General features: G+C 42.8%; 1 protein-coding gene across 1 annotated transcript in view; it reads left to right on the top strand.

The window, feature by feature from the left end:
* Positions 1 to 207: 207 nt before the first annotated feature.
* OSBPL5 (oxysterol binding protein like 5) overlaps positions 208 to 12273 on the top strand; it is a 1218591-nt gene continuing 1206525 nt past the window's right edge. The window contains exon 1 of the mRNA XM_085644727.1: positions 208 to 321. The gene's annotated coding sequence lies outside the window, so the exon portion shown is untranslated. The remainder of the gene's footprint in view (positions 322 to 12273) is intronic.

The following is a 12273-nucleotide window of genomic DNA, read 5'->3' on the forward strand; positions in this document are numbered from 1 at the left end:
TGCAGAACGTGTGATGCTACACGGTGCTCAGCGGCCCCGGCTGACGCTGTCCCGCCACTGCGTGCGTCCCGGAGGCTGGTAGCGCGCGCGTCAGTCTGCCGGGTGCTCTCGTGAGACCTGCCTCTCACTCCTGCGACACCGGGTATCCGCCGAGCCCCCGGCGAGCGCACGGAGGGGAATGGCAACGGTGTCTGTTAACGCGGGAAACGGGGTTTCTTTGGCGAGCTTCCAGATGCTTGAAATGAGAGGAATGAAAAAAATTCTGCTGTGCCGGTGTGCATAGTCATTGAGTCCAGCTGCACGCTCATGCCTTGCTGCACAGTGAGTACAGCCACCCGTCGAGTGAAAAGGCGTCTGAGTTTTTTTTTCTTAATAGCACCATTTATAATGATATACATATATATATATATATATTTAAAAGGTCAGTTAGCAGAACAAAATTTCCCTGCTGAGTTTGATTATCAATAGAACTGCATTTTCCTCTAATTAATTGCAACTGTCAGGCGTTTTCTATCCGCTAAGTACTTTATGTGCTGTTTTCACCAAAGTGTTTTATTCCGAGCTGCCTTAAACGAGCGAGAAATAAGGAACGCGACCGTTTCGCTTCGGTTAAAAGGGATTGATATTTCTGAAATGTCAACTCACTGCATTGCACCCGATGAAGATAAAAACAGTCAACCCTTGTATATCATTTTGTCAAAATGCGGTCACTATACCTGACTGAAGTGTGTAATGTATAGTGCTGCATCAGCGATGCAGCCTGTGATCTGTGATTTGCCAGGTTTTGTATTAAACGTCACTGGTTCGTAAGGACGCTCGGTTCATCTAAGGATCCCTAATAGGCATTGAATGCTGTGGGTCTATCCGGAGGATAGGGGGTCACACCAGCTTGTTGTTTTGTCATTTTAGAAAAGTTCCAGACCGAACAGGGAAAGAATGTGTCATGATATCTGATAAACCGTGTTTGTGGTTATGCCGGTTTATGAAATGCTTGCTAAATTCTCAACACCTGTAACTGTAATGTTTTAAACACATGTGAGATTTTGGGTTGTGGATTGTATTGAGTCATTGTATTGAGAAATTCTAATGTTCATATGGTTACATGTGCATAATTTGTAAGCATGTGTGGTTGAGTGGACCCAACCATGTATTGTTGGTTTAGGATATTTATGGTTGTCCATTTTAATGAATTGGGCAATGTGTGTGATACTTCTATAAGAATGTATTTCTTTGAAATAAAGAATTTTGACTTGACTATTCAGCCACGCATGACCAAAGGACTGGTACACCAAAGCAGCTCAAGGTGGTAGCGGCTCTATACAAAACTACTTGATATAATGATTTAAACGAAAGTAAATCTAAAAGTGCAAACAGTTTTCTTTGAGATAGATGCTCTTGAGGCAGATTTGCTCCTGAGTGCTAAAACGAGAGACTGTGACTTTGAAACAATAGCATGCTTTGTTCCAGGAGGGTGATTTCAATCATTAATGAGCATTGGTGTCTGTAACAGGTGAGTAGTAATGTCACATGATTTGCATCAAAATTGTTCTTCTACTTGCATCATAATTCAGTCACCCCTGACACCTAAAATTATTCCCACATTATCTCATAATTCTTCTGTAGCCCGTGGTGTATAACATTAATTGATTGCCCCATAACTGGGCTTCTTTACTTCTCTCTGTTTGTAAGTGGTGTTATTTGTGGCATGTGTGTGGTTTATTTATCTCTATTGATATGGTGTCCTCTGTGAACACACAGCAAGTGTATCACAAGGTGAAAATGTCTTCTTTGTTGTATTTATGGACATGAACCACCTCACTTGCATTGTCCTCTGTAGGACGGTTTCATGTATCCACATGGGCATCCTACTAGGTCTGGCTCTGCTACAGAGCAAAAGATTGAAAAGATGAGTTTTGTTACATTGTCAGTTCTACATCTGGATATGCTGAGACAGAGTACCTTAGTATGGAATTGCTGGTCGTCACTCTCAATCACAAACCGATTCAGGTCATTTTCAAGGCACCGCCCATCCCTTTAATTCCAACGACCGTGGCTCACAAGCTGCATCAAGTTATGAAAGTTCAAACTGAATTCTCTGCTGTCTTCAAGTCCTACTCTTCCTTCATCTAGAGCTGACAGAAATAGAAACATTTCCAACAAAGTCTGGTGAAGTCAGGAACCTTCACCATTCAATGAAAGCGGGCAAAGATTCCTAACTTTCAGCAACTGCGGCCGAAGGGAATATTAGCGCCACTTGACCTCTATTCCATTTGTGTAATTATGCACATTTTTGGCGAAATTATGGGAAGCTATGCTAAATCACGCAAAATACAAGTCTGTCATTTTGTTCTATATTATAGTATAAAATGCATCTAAGTGTCAGTTTTTTTATGCAAGGACACATATTGTGTCAAAACATTGTGCAAAAAAACCGAAGGCACCGCAAACAGACGCTCTCGTTCTTTTGTTTGTTTGCAGTTAATCTTTACAGTGAGTGGAGTATTCACAGTACATTTTTACTGCCAAGGGTACGTAATAATGTAAAGTGGGAAATGGCCAAATTTTGGCAACTTTGCATAACAGGTGTAGTGCAAAATTCACAAAATGAGGTGAATTACACGGGCGTAATTTAAATTTCACCCATGCAGCTAGAAGTCTCGTCTATGATGTGAAGAACTTCAGGCTTCAAAGAATTGACTGCCAATAAGAATTCTTACCCTCTACCACTGAGGGTGGCTTTGAGTAGCATTGTGGAAACAAGATAGCAGCAGCCACACACGTCCCATTGCTCACTGAAAAGTTTTAGGAAGAAACTTCTGTCAATGGAGAGTGGAACAAAAGCAGTTCAAAGAGTAGGGAGCTAAAGGTATGCATCTGCCAAATGGTGCACTAATGGCCATGAGTGGCAGTGTGCCACAAGCCACTGTCATGGAGGACTGCCTTTATTGAATATGTTTGTCAGCTTCCCAATTTGCGAATCTGGTAACCTTTAAAAAATATAGCTCCTAAGTTGCAAAGTGCCGTACTTTTCAAGCTCGCTCACCCCTAGCTTTGACCAGGCCTTGTGGCTGGGAGCACGAATAACCATGCTCTTTTTCTGGTATGCATCATTGCACCTTCGACCCCGCCCCTTAGTCTTGCTGTCAGATAATGCTCAGAGAGTCATGATCATCTCTGTCCCTAATGCACAGCATTGCCACATACACCTAAGCAATCTTGAATTCTTGTGCTACCAGCTTCTGACATGAAATGTCTGGCAATGCCTTCCCACTTGCATACGTGCCCTCAAAACTCCTCCCTGACCATTCTCCTCATTATGTGCATTGCAATGCTTCTGAAACATGGGTGGGTATTTTCTTTCTTCACATACATCAACCACCACTCCAACCAACACTTCATGCAATCATGTGTCTGCATGTTTTTCCCACCCAATACAACATCTCTACATGGTAAGACTTGGTGGATCAGTGCTCACCATAACTGCAATGCCTATGTATGGTACATGTAGAGCCAGGGCCGGACTGACTACCGGGCGTTTTGGAATTCAGCCGAGCAGGGGGCTGATTTCACAGCAGTGGGGGCTGATTTCGTTCATGGAGACCTGCGTGTACTTCGAAATAACTAAAGCAAAACGAATTTCGTTCAGAACACGCAGGTCCCCATCAACGAAATCAGCCCCGCCTCAGCAGCATTCCAAAACGCCCAGTAGTCAGTCTGGCCCTGTGTAGAGCACAATCCGTTACACCAGAGAGCATCTTGTTGCAAGTCTCCAAATATGAAATGGAGGAGAAGCACAGGAGAAGGATCAAAGATCAAAAATCCAGGTTTTGAGTATAGTCTTATGCATAGAGATTTCTGGTGTGTTTTCAAAGTTAAAATGCATGGAATTCCATGTTTTACTAGATAAGAACTCGAAGGAGCAACCACCCAATCGACTCTAATTGATAGATGTGTAGGGAGAAGGCTTAAGCTGAGTGGAGGGAGCAGTTGCATAAATTAAGACTCTGGCATACCTCTACTGTTTTCACACCCACGGGTGACACCAGTGAACTTAGTTTAATGCACAAATGCTTGAATGTGAAAAACATGTTATTGCAGCCCGCAGGACCCTACCCAATACTTAGCAAAGTGGTATCAAATGCTTTTGGGTCACTAGCAGTCCCTAACAGGTATCCAGGGATGCAGTGGTCGTTTGAAAAGGCAGTTTCATTCTTTAAAATAACACACACACAAACTGCACTAAGAATAAGACACTTTAACTAAAAAGCATTTATTTTAACAGTCTCATCGGTTTGCTTAGCACATCTAAATAACCACACAGAATATTACTAAAACAGCACTAATGTATGTTGCAAACAAAGAAAATAAAATTAACATTGCTACCATAGTTAAAGTGTCATCTAGCAACCTTACACCCTAAAACCTACTTCTATGGCTTTACTAGAAAAGAATGGAGTAACATAACCGGCTATTTAGGGAGAATCAACACACTGCATACCTGTTTACAGAAAAATGCTGTAGTTATCAGAAGTAGGGGAGGCAGTGTTCCATGCGAAGGATAAAAAAACATGCATTACACATCAGCTCCTCTCCTCCCGGACCTGGCTTGGTATCAGCTTTCAGCATAAAGAATACGAGCAGCATCTCTGCAATCTGGCAGTATCTTGTGCGATAATCTGGGGCGAAGGACCTCTCCTGCTAACTGGTTGATTAGAGAGCCTTTTATACTATATCTTATCTGACATTGGAATTTCTGACATAACCATAGGAATCGCTGACATTATTTATGTGCATCAAGATGCTAGTCTTAGATGTATTCTTATAAACAAATAAGGTATGTCAATTTAGATTACTCTGTTTATGTTATTGTTCTTGTCTACTAGTGATAGAGATAACAAGGCATTTATTCCAGACTGAGGTCGCATCAGGTATCTTATCAAGGTCGTTGTCTGTGCATCAGTTGTCTTATCGATGTCATTGTCTGAAGGACCTGACACTTTTACAGGCTCTTTAAAAGATAAGGACAGACCCCGGCTGCATCAAAGGCTGACAGGTCAATGATTCTGAAAATGGAGTCTCAGTCTGCTCTAAATGGAGTCTGGCCTTATGGGCTTTAGTAAGAGTGTCACTGGAATTTGGATTAGAGATGGCGGGGTCCTTTCCTGTGGATGACATTGTGAACTATGCAGAGGGAGTTGAAAATGTTCCTCTTCTTAACTGGCAACCAAAGATTTGTGAGCTCTTCAGAGACAGAATCAGTGATAGGCAGCTTTAGAAGCAACCTGTCTCCAGCATTCTGAACTCCTTGGGTCTGGTGGACCAAACAGCCTTGGGTTCCTAAGTATAAAGAGTTCTCATGGTCAAATTGGGGGGGTAATGAGTGCATGGACAACAGTGTACATAGCGGTCTTCAGAAGGAGAGGCAGAATTTTTGTCAGTATCCTAAATAGATCAAAGCATGTGTCCATCACTTGCTCTTTTTATTTAGCAAAGAGGAGATGGTGGTCAACTATGAAGCTGAAATATTTGGAGGAATACTCAGCAGTAGGTGCAGGGACAGGTTCCTGTGACCACTAACAGGGAGACCAATCTATAGAGTGTTTGCTAAAGAAAAGATCCTCATTTTTGTCCTCATTGAGCTGGAGGGAGTTAGAGGACATTCATTCTGCCACAGTTTGCATGCATTATTAGAAGTTAGCCTCTTCGTGATAGAGAAATAGATTTGAGTGTTATCCACGTATGTTATCGCTACCATACCAAACAACCACATGATGGGGAACAGAGGTCAAGGGTGAATATTAAACAGTGTTGGGCTTAATCAAGAGTGTTGGGGATCCCTGCAGGCGCTGACAGGGTATCCAAATAGTAAGGAGGAAGTGGTCCAATTTTAGTTTTTTAGACAAAAAAGAATCTAGACACTTCAGGGACCTCTTGAAGATATCATGTTGAAAAGGCTGGAGATCAAAATAGAATGATGCATAAAGGTCAGGAAGGACCAATACTGCCTGTTCCCCTCTTTCTAGAAGCACCTTCATATCATTAGTCACTGCTTAGACGGCCGTTTCGATACACTATAATGACGAATCTTTCAGGCAGCCTGTGGCTTCCACATTTGTCCTGTGCCAGATAGTTTCTGGACACAGAAGAGAGTGCACCTAAGAGGTCCACACAATCTCTCATATAATGCACATTTCTTTGACCAGTTTGGCACTACCTGTCTCCACTCCCGAGCATAAATACCAAAGAAGACATGTTCAACCCTGATTGGCCCGATTATGGATTTTTGAGCATATTTTAAAAAAAAGTTTTAAGTAGCACAAACTAGACCCTGGAAGGGTACACCCTTTGATTGGAACCATAAATGGGTATGTGTCATTGTAGTCTTAAACTGAACTTGGCAATGCATTGTTCTCTTATTTTGTGAACAACTTTGTAATTGCAGGAGTTTATTTGAATTTCCTCATTGTTTGGCTTTTTTAATTTTCTCTAAATAATTCGGTTTTCAGTAACATATCAAATGTTGATATGTTTACACAACCATCTTTTTGTGCACACACGCATGTTCAAAATCAGCTCACTCTAACATGTAATCAAACATGGGATAGTGTTCAGAATTCGCAGAGGGACTTAATTATGAAATTTGTGTCGGGCATTTTTGACAAAATAAAGATAGATGCACTATGAATTACAGACAAGCTCTCTGAGTAGGATTGTCTCTAATGTTGAATCAAGTGCTATCTTTGGACATCTGATTGCTGATAAGCAAAGTTCCCTTACTGCCATTAAGAACCAAACTCCAGGCCCCATTCGTGCCCCACAACTCAAAAAGTTTCACCACAATTCTTTTTTTAGGAGCTCTAAATTTGGTACCCTATGGGACATACTATGGGTAATGAAGTCTGCTAGCACTGGTAGCCCTTTGAATCCCATACATCGGAACTTTGCATCAGTTGGAATTTAAAATCTAAAGGCTCTATCTTCATCTGTATCTAGTTCCCTCTAACAATGACTGTAAGGCCCGTGGTTAGCTAATGAACTGGACAGTGAAGAACATTGATTTTTATTGGACTTTGAGTCAAGTTTCTGTCATTCTTGGGGGTTGGAACTACCAGCTCACAAATGGTTGGTGGGTATTATCCTTCCTGGCATTTTTGGCATCGTAGTGCCTGTAGGAAAGTGCCTCTTTTGACATGTTTAGCCCCCCACTCTTTGCTTGATGTCTGATGTAATTTCGAACTGAATGTGCACTGAGTCTCTGCTAATCAGATTGCCGGTGCCATATCTCCTTTCCCCAAAACTGTATCCTGATTGGCACATTTTCTGTTTCCCCTATAAGCCGCAGTAAATAGTACCTCTGGTACCCAGGGAATGGGGAGAGAAGGAGGTCCCTTAGGGACCCCTCACGTGGATCCGGCGGTGCTGCTATCGCAGGCCACGTGTCCAGGTGCAGGACAAACCAAAGAGTTTCCAGGGCACACAGCCCTGTGTGACATGCCAACCATGCACTGCATAAGATATAGGTAAGCCCCTCCTATTGTCAGCCTTTAGTCCTAAGGCAGGGTGCACTATAGCCTGTGTGAGGGCCTATCAGCATGAGCAGTTGGGTCCCTATACATTCCAGTCCATTCTTTGTATTATAAAGTGAACAGGGAAGCCAGAAAGAGTACATGGACTGGATGCTTGTCAACATGAGTTTCCTAGCTCCATGATGGCTTCACTGATTTCTAAGCTGTTTGTTACCAAACATCTTGTCTTAATAAATCCTTGCTGATGCCAGTATTGGGTTTATTAATAAATCCGCTGAAACCTACCAAACACTGGTGTTGTCCCTCTCTAATTTTAGCCAGCCTTCCATTTCAAGACACGTTTCTGGACCCTGGTTAGAGAGCCAGAGCTCTCTGGATCCAGAGACAATGGTCTGTGCGGAGGTGGTCACACCTTCCCCCTGCAGGATTTGCCTCAACAGAAGCAGGAACTTCAAAGGACATGCCGCCTTTGAACCCTGCCCCAGCCCTCTGCTGTCCATCAACTCGAGTGATCCTCTCAGCATAATGACCAATGCTGGAAACTAAACTTATACCAAACGTCTAAGTTTCCAACTTTAGGAACTCACAAAAGGAATTTATGAGTACTATCTTTATGTCTGCACTCTGGCCGGATCTTCGCCCCGAGTGCGGACATAAAGATACTTCTCGTAAATGCCCTTTGTGAATTCCCAAAGTCATAAACTTAGATGTTTGTTGTAAGTTTAGACCAAATGTCTAAGCTTACCTTTGTAAATCGGGCCCAATGTGTCAGCGGACAATGCAAAGGGCAAGGGTCTTGTAAGAGATATGCTGGTGGGGAGCATTCTAATAAAGCCTGGTGCTAAATGTCAGCAGTCCACCTATCGCCTAACATAGTACTGGAAAGCCATATATGCGGAAACGGCTCAACAGTTTTTAAAATTTCACAGAGCATGCAAAGCTTTACTAAGTATTGCAAAGATGCAAGTCAGTAACTTCACACATTCCTTGTGCATACTTTACAGCGCATCAGATATACAATTACAGTCCAAAATGCTTTCAAACATTCTCACTACTGACATTTTTAACTGAAAATATGTTTTCTGACTTACTAAATTATGTGGAGAACATGACAATTGGGTGATTTTAAAATAAATTCTTGCAGTCATCTTTTACGACTCACTATATGTTTTCTGGTCTATTGAATTGTTTAGGATATTGTACCTTTAGCATTTAATTTCTGACTTGTGCTTCAGCAGTAATTAAGAATGTTCTATTAAACGAACTGTTATAATGTTCTTCATGTTTATGATACACTTAGTACTACCTTCCATTGTTTCCCCCTACCCTTCCTCTTTCTGCCTTGGTTTCTACCCTACCAGATGAGCACCTAACCTTATATGGTAATGCCACCTTTCCTCAGTTCTCTGAGGAACTAGTTGATGTTTTGGACCTGGTGCCTGACAACGGCGATGTCTTGAACAATAAAGAAATTGGAACAAGCATTTGCAATGCAATAGGTCTCGCATTTGTGAGAGTTTAAGCTATTGGCATTGTAAATAACAATGCATTTTTTTATGTTTTAAAAATCAACAAGTAAATAAAAGGCATTGTCATTTAGAATGCCAATAGCTCAAACTCTAGTAAATGCGAGATCTATTGCATTGCAAATGCTTGTTTATGATTAGGAAGGACTACAATTATTCTCCTTCCCCCTTCGGGGGAATAGAACAGGTTATTGTGCTCCCTGGTTAAAAAGTGAGTGTACCGCTTCCTGCAGCAGTCTTTGATCCCCCTGACTGATTGTTAAACCACAAGGTGGTATGGAATTTCAGGCAGTATTCTAATTGGATGACTGTGAAGACCTAATTATCTGGCGTAATTTCCTCCAACTGTGGAGGGTATAACCTTATGCTTCCCCCGACAGGTGTGTGATCAGACAGAATGATGGGCAAGTCACTGCTTGGAAGTAGATGCACCCTTTCCTTGAACTCCACTACCTTTCCTTCATCTGTTGCCTCTGAAGCCTCATTCGGACAACATTATGTGAGGCTGTCCCGCCTTACTCGCATGCAGGCCTGGTGGTTTGAGGTACCCCACAGCCTTAGCTATGTGTGCCCCACTTGCCCTTTTCTAGCATTGTGTCGACATGAGGCCCAAAAAAGTGTTCTCCATGGAAGTAGACCTTGATGAACTATTGTTGTATGTCGGGGTAGAGGCCTGAGAGACTAAGCCACACTGGTCTTCCGAATAGAAGACTTGTTTTAATCTCATATAAATCAGTGTCGGCTGCATCCAGACTGCTTCTTATTTTGAAGCTGGAAATTATCATTCTTGTCTACGCCTATTTCTTGCCTCTCTTTTGGTTGGCCTGTTGCAGATATTTCACCAGCTGCTCCATACCCAGTAGTACCCCTACAATCACTTTCTTGCTTGCAGCATCTATTTTGTGCCCAGAGGAAGAGCCTCCCATTACCTTGTGCAGAAGCCTCTTTCGAGCGGTGTGAACTACAAGAGAGTCAGGCGGTACCTGGTCTCTTGATATTTAAGGGGATCTCAAGCGCCACCTTATATTTATTTTTTGTCACTATGGGTTGCCACCCTAATTTTTACAGGGGCTTGACATTTTCTGTTGAACACTTGGACGTGCTTTTGAGCATTGGCAGGAACAAAACCGAAATCTAAATCTTAGATATGGTCTCCACCAGAAAGACTTCTTCCTCTTCTATAACCTGCAGCATCACCTTATGGTGATCTATAGGTGTCTGGATGATTGTGATTTGCTTCTGTGTCATGCTCTGGTGAAGCCTTTGCTGGGTAGGGTTTGAAAAGAGGATATTCCTGGGGGTCCAATATATAATAATGCGTCGGATTATCTTCCCTCTCAGTTGGGATAGGCTCATAGTAAGGATCATGCTGATCTGTTTCATGTTCATGGTCCGATTCACTGTGTTATAACCAGGAGAGAGTGTTGGTGATTGTAGTGAACTTACAGGACTAGCACTAGTGCATTATAACTAAAGTGCTTTTTGGGGTCTGGGACACGTTCTGCACCCCTAAGATGTGACCACCGCAAAGTTAATCATTCTCGTTTTTTAGGTGGTGGTGCACCTGTTTTGTGTTGTAGAGGATGAGTTAGCATCGGTCATACCTGAGGATGTATGCAAAAAATGTCCCCTGCCTGAAATCAGGCAGCTCTAATGAAGGCATTAGCTCACCAGATATCTATGCAGCCGTCTAGGTCTACCTCATAGCAGAGTTCACTGCCAAATCTGTTATTTCTCTGTCTCTGGGTTCAGAGGGTGTTTTGAGGCTTTAAGGCATTAAAGCCTGGACCCTTTGCTCGATATCTCTCAAGAGCAGAGTTGAGCAGTATATGCCGAGGAGCCTTGGGGACCATGGGACAGATGTATTAAGCCTATTAGCACTCGCAAACGGCCTGATTCAGTAACATGTTACCGAATCACTTTTTTGGATTGAGAATAAATACCGATTTTCTACTTGGAAGGTGCAAGTTTAGGGTTTCAGTGATTAATTTGAGCGGTGGTTTCGGGTGCTCTGCACCTAATTGTTAAGACCGTTCATATGACAGTCTGCCACATGGTGGCACTACTCATATAATTTAGAGACGAGCAGAACAAGGGTTGTTCATTAATATATAAAAGAACATTAAAAACTACTAATGCCTGCCTCCACACAATTCCTTTAGATTTGACGACCTGAAATAATTTAAACTGTCACACTTGCAGGCAAGGGAGTTGGTTAGAAGTTGTTTTGGCAGCGATATCCGGGGCAGTGCACTTACTCCCGGGAAATTTTTTAAAAGCTGGCTCCTCTGACGATAAGCATAGGATAGGGTTTCGATACTAATGTAAGCCCTAGAAAGACATAAACACCACTGTGTGAACGGCCGGCCGAGCTTAAAACACCGAGCACCTTCTGGGTTAGTCGAACTTGAGGAGAGAGGGGGGACTGTTGCCACCAGAGGCACCATATTCCCCGCCCCTCTAGGCCATAATAGAATAGGCCTAGCATTGGTGACTTGTGTGTTAAACAGGTGGGCTGCGTCTAAATTTAAAGAACCCAGAAGATCTTTATTAACAACATTCAAGTGCATTCATTCATTGCATTGAAGCCATAAAGGTTACGGACAACAATGGCTCTACGGGATGGAAGAGCTCGTGGGGCAAGCTGTATTTTCCAAAGACTACACAATCCTCGTGTGACATCTGAAATGCGAATATTATTTCATGCTTCATATCGCTACGCAGCATAAGTGAGGTTTCCAGCAGAGTCGAGAGTAAAGCGCCTCTCAGCAGTAGAAAAGTAAAGAAACGAGCGTGTGACGGAGAGCTGTCAATAAGTAACCGAGTGCAACCATGCACAGCGTGATCAGCAGTGGAGCGTGTCTTGGCGGTCACCTAGCACTTCTCAATTAGGACGGGATTTCTCTTCCAATTACACTTACGTTTTCATGGGAACCATATGTTTAGAAACATAGAAACCGTGCATTACACGGGTGCCTCACTCGACGGAAATGAATGGCTGCGGTAGATAGTGTGCGCACTCACTGTAAACTAACATTACCTCATAGCAAACGTGTAACTTCCCTGCTGGTCACCGTCCCACACGAACCCACCAGTGGCGTAGGGAACCCCCTACTTAAGCAGCTGAAGCGGGGGCTGATTGTGGCCCCCAGGGGCTCGTGAAATGGGTCCCAGTTAAAAAACATCAATATATTGTTTCTGGACTTCTTTTGTCTGCAGGT

This window comes from Triturus cristatus, chromosome 3_1 (genome assembly GCF_964204655.1).
Source record: "Triturus cristatus chromosome 3_1, aTriCri1.1, whole genome shotgun sequence".
NCBI lineage: Eukaryota > Metazoa > Chordata > Amphibia > Caudata > Salamandridae > Triturus > Triturus cristatus.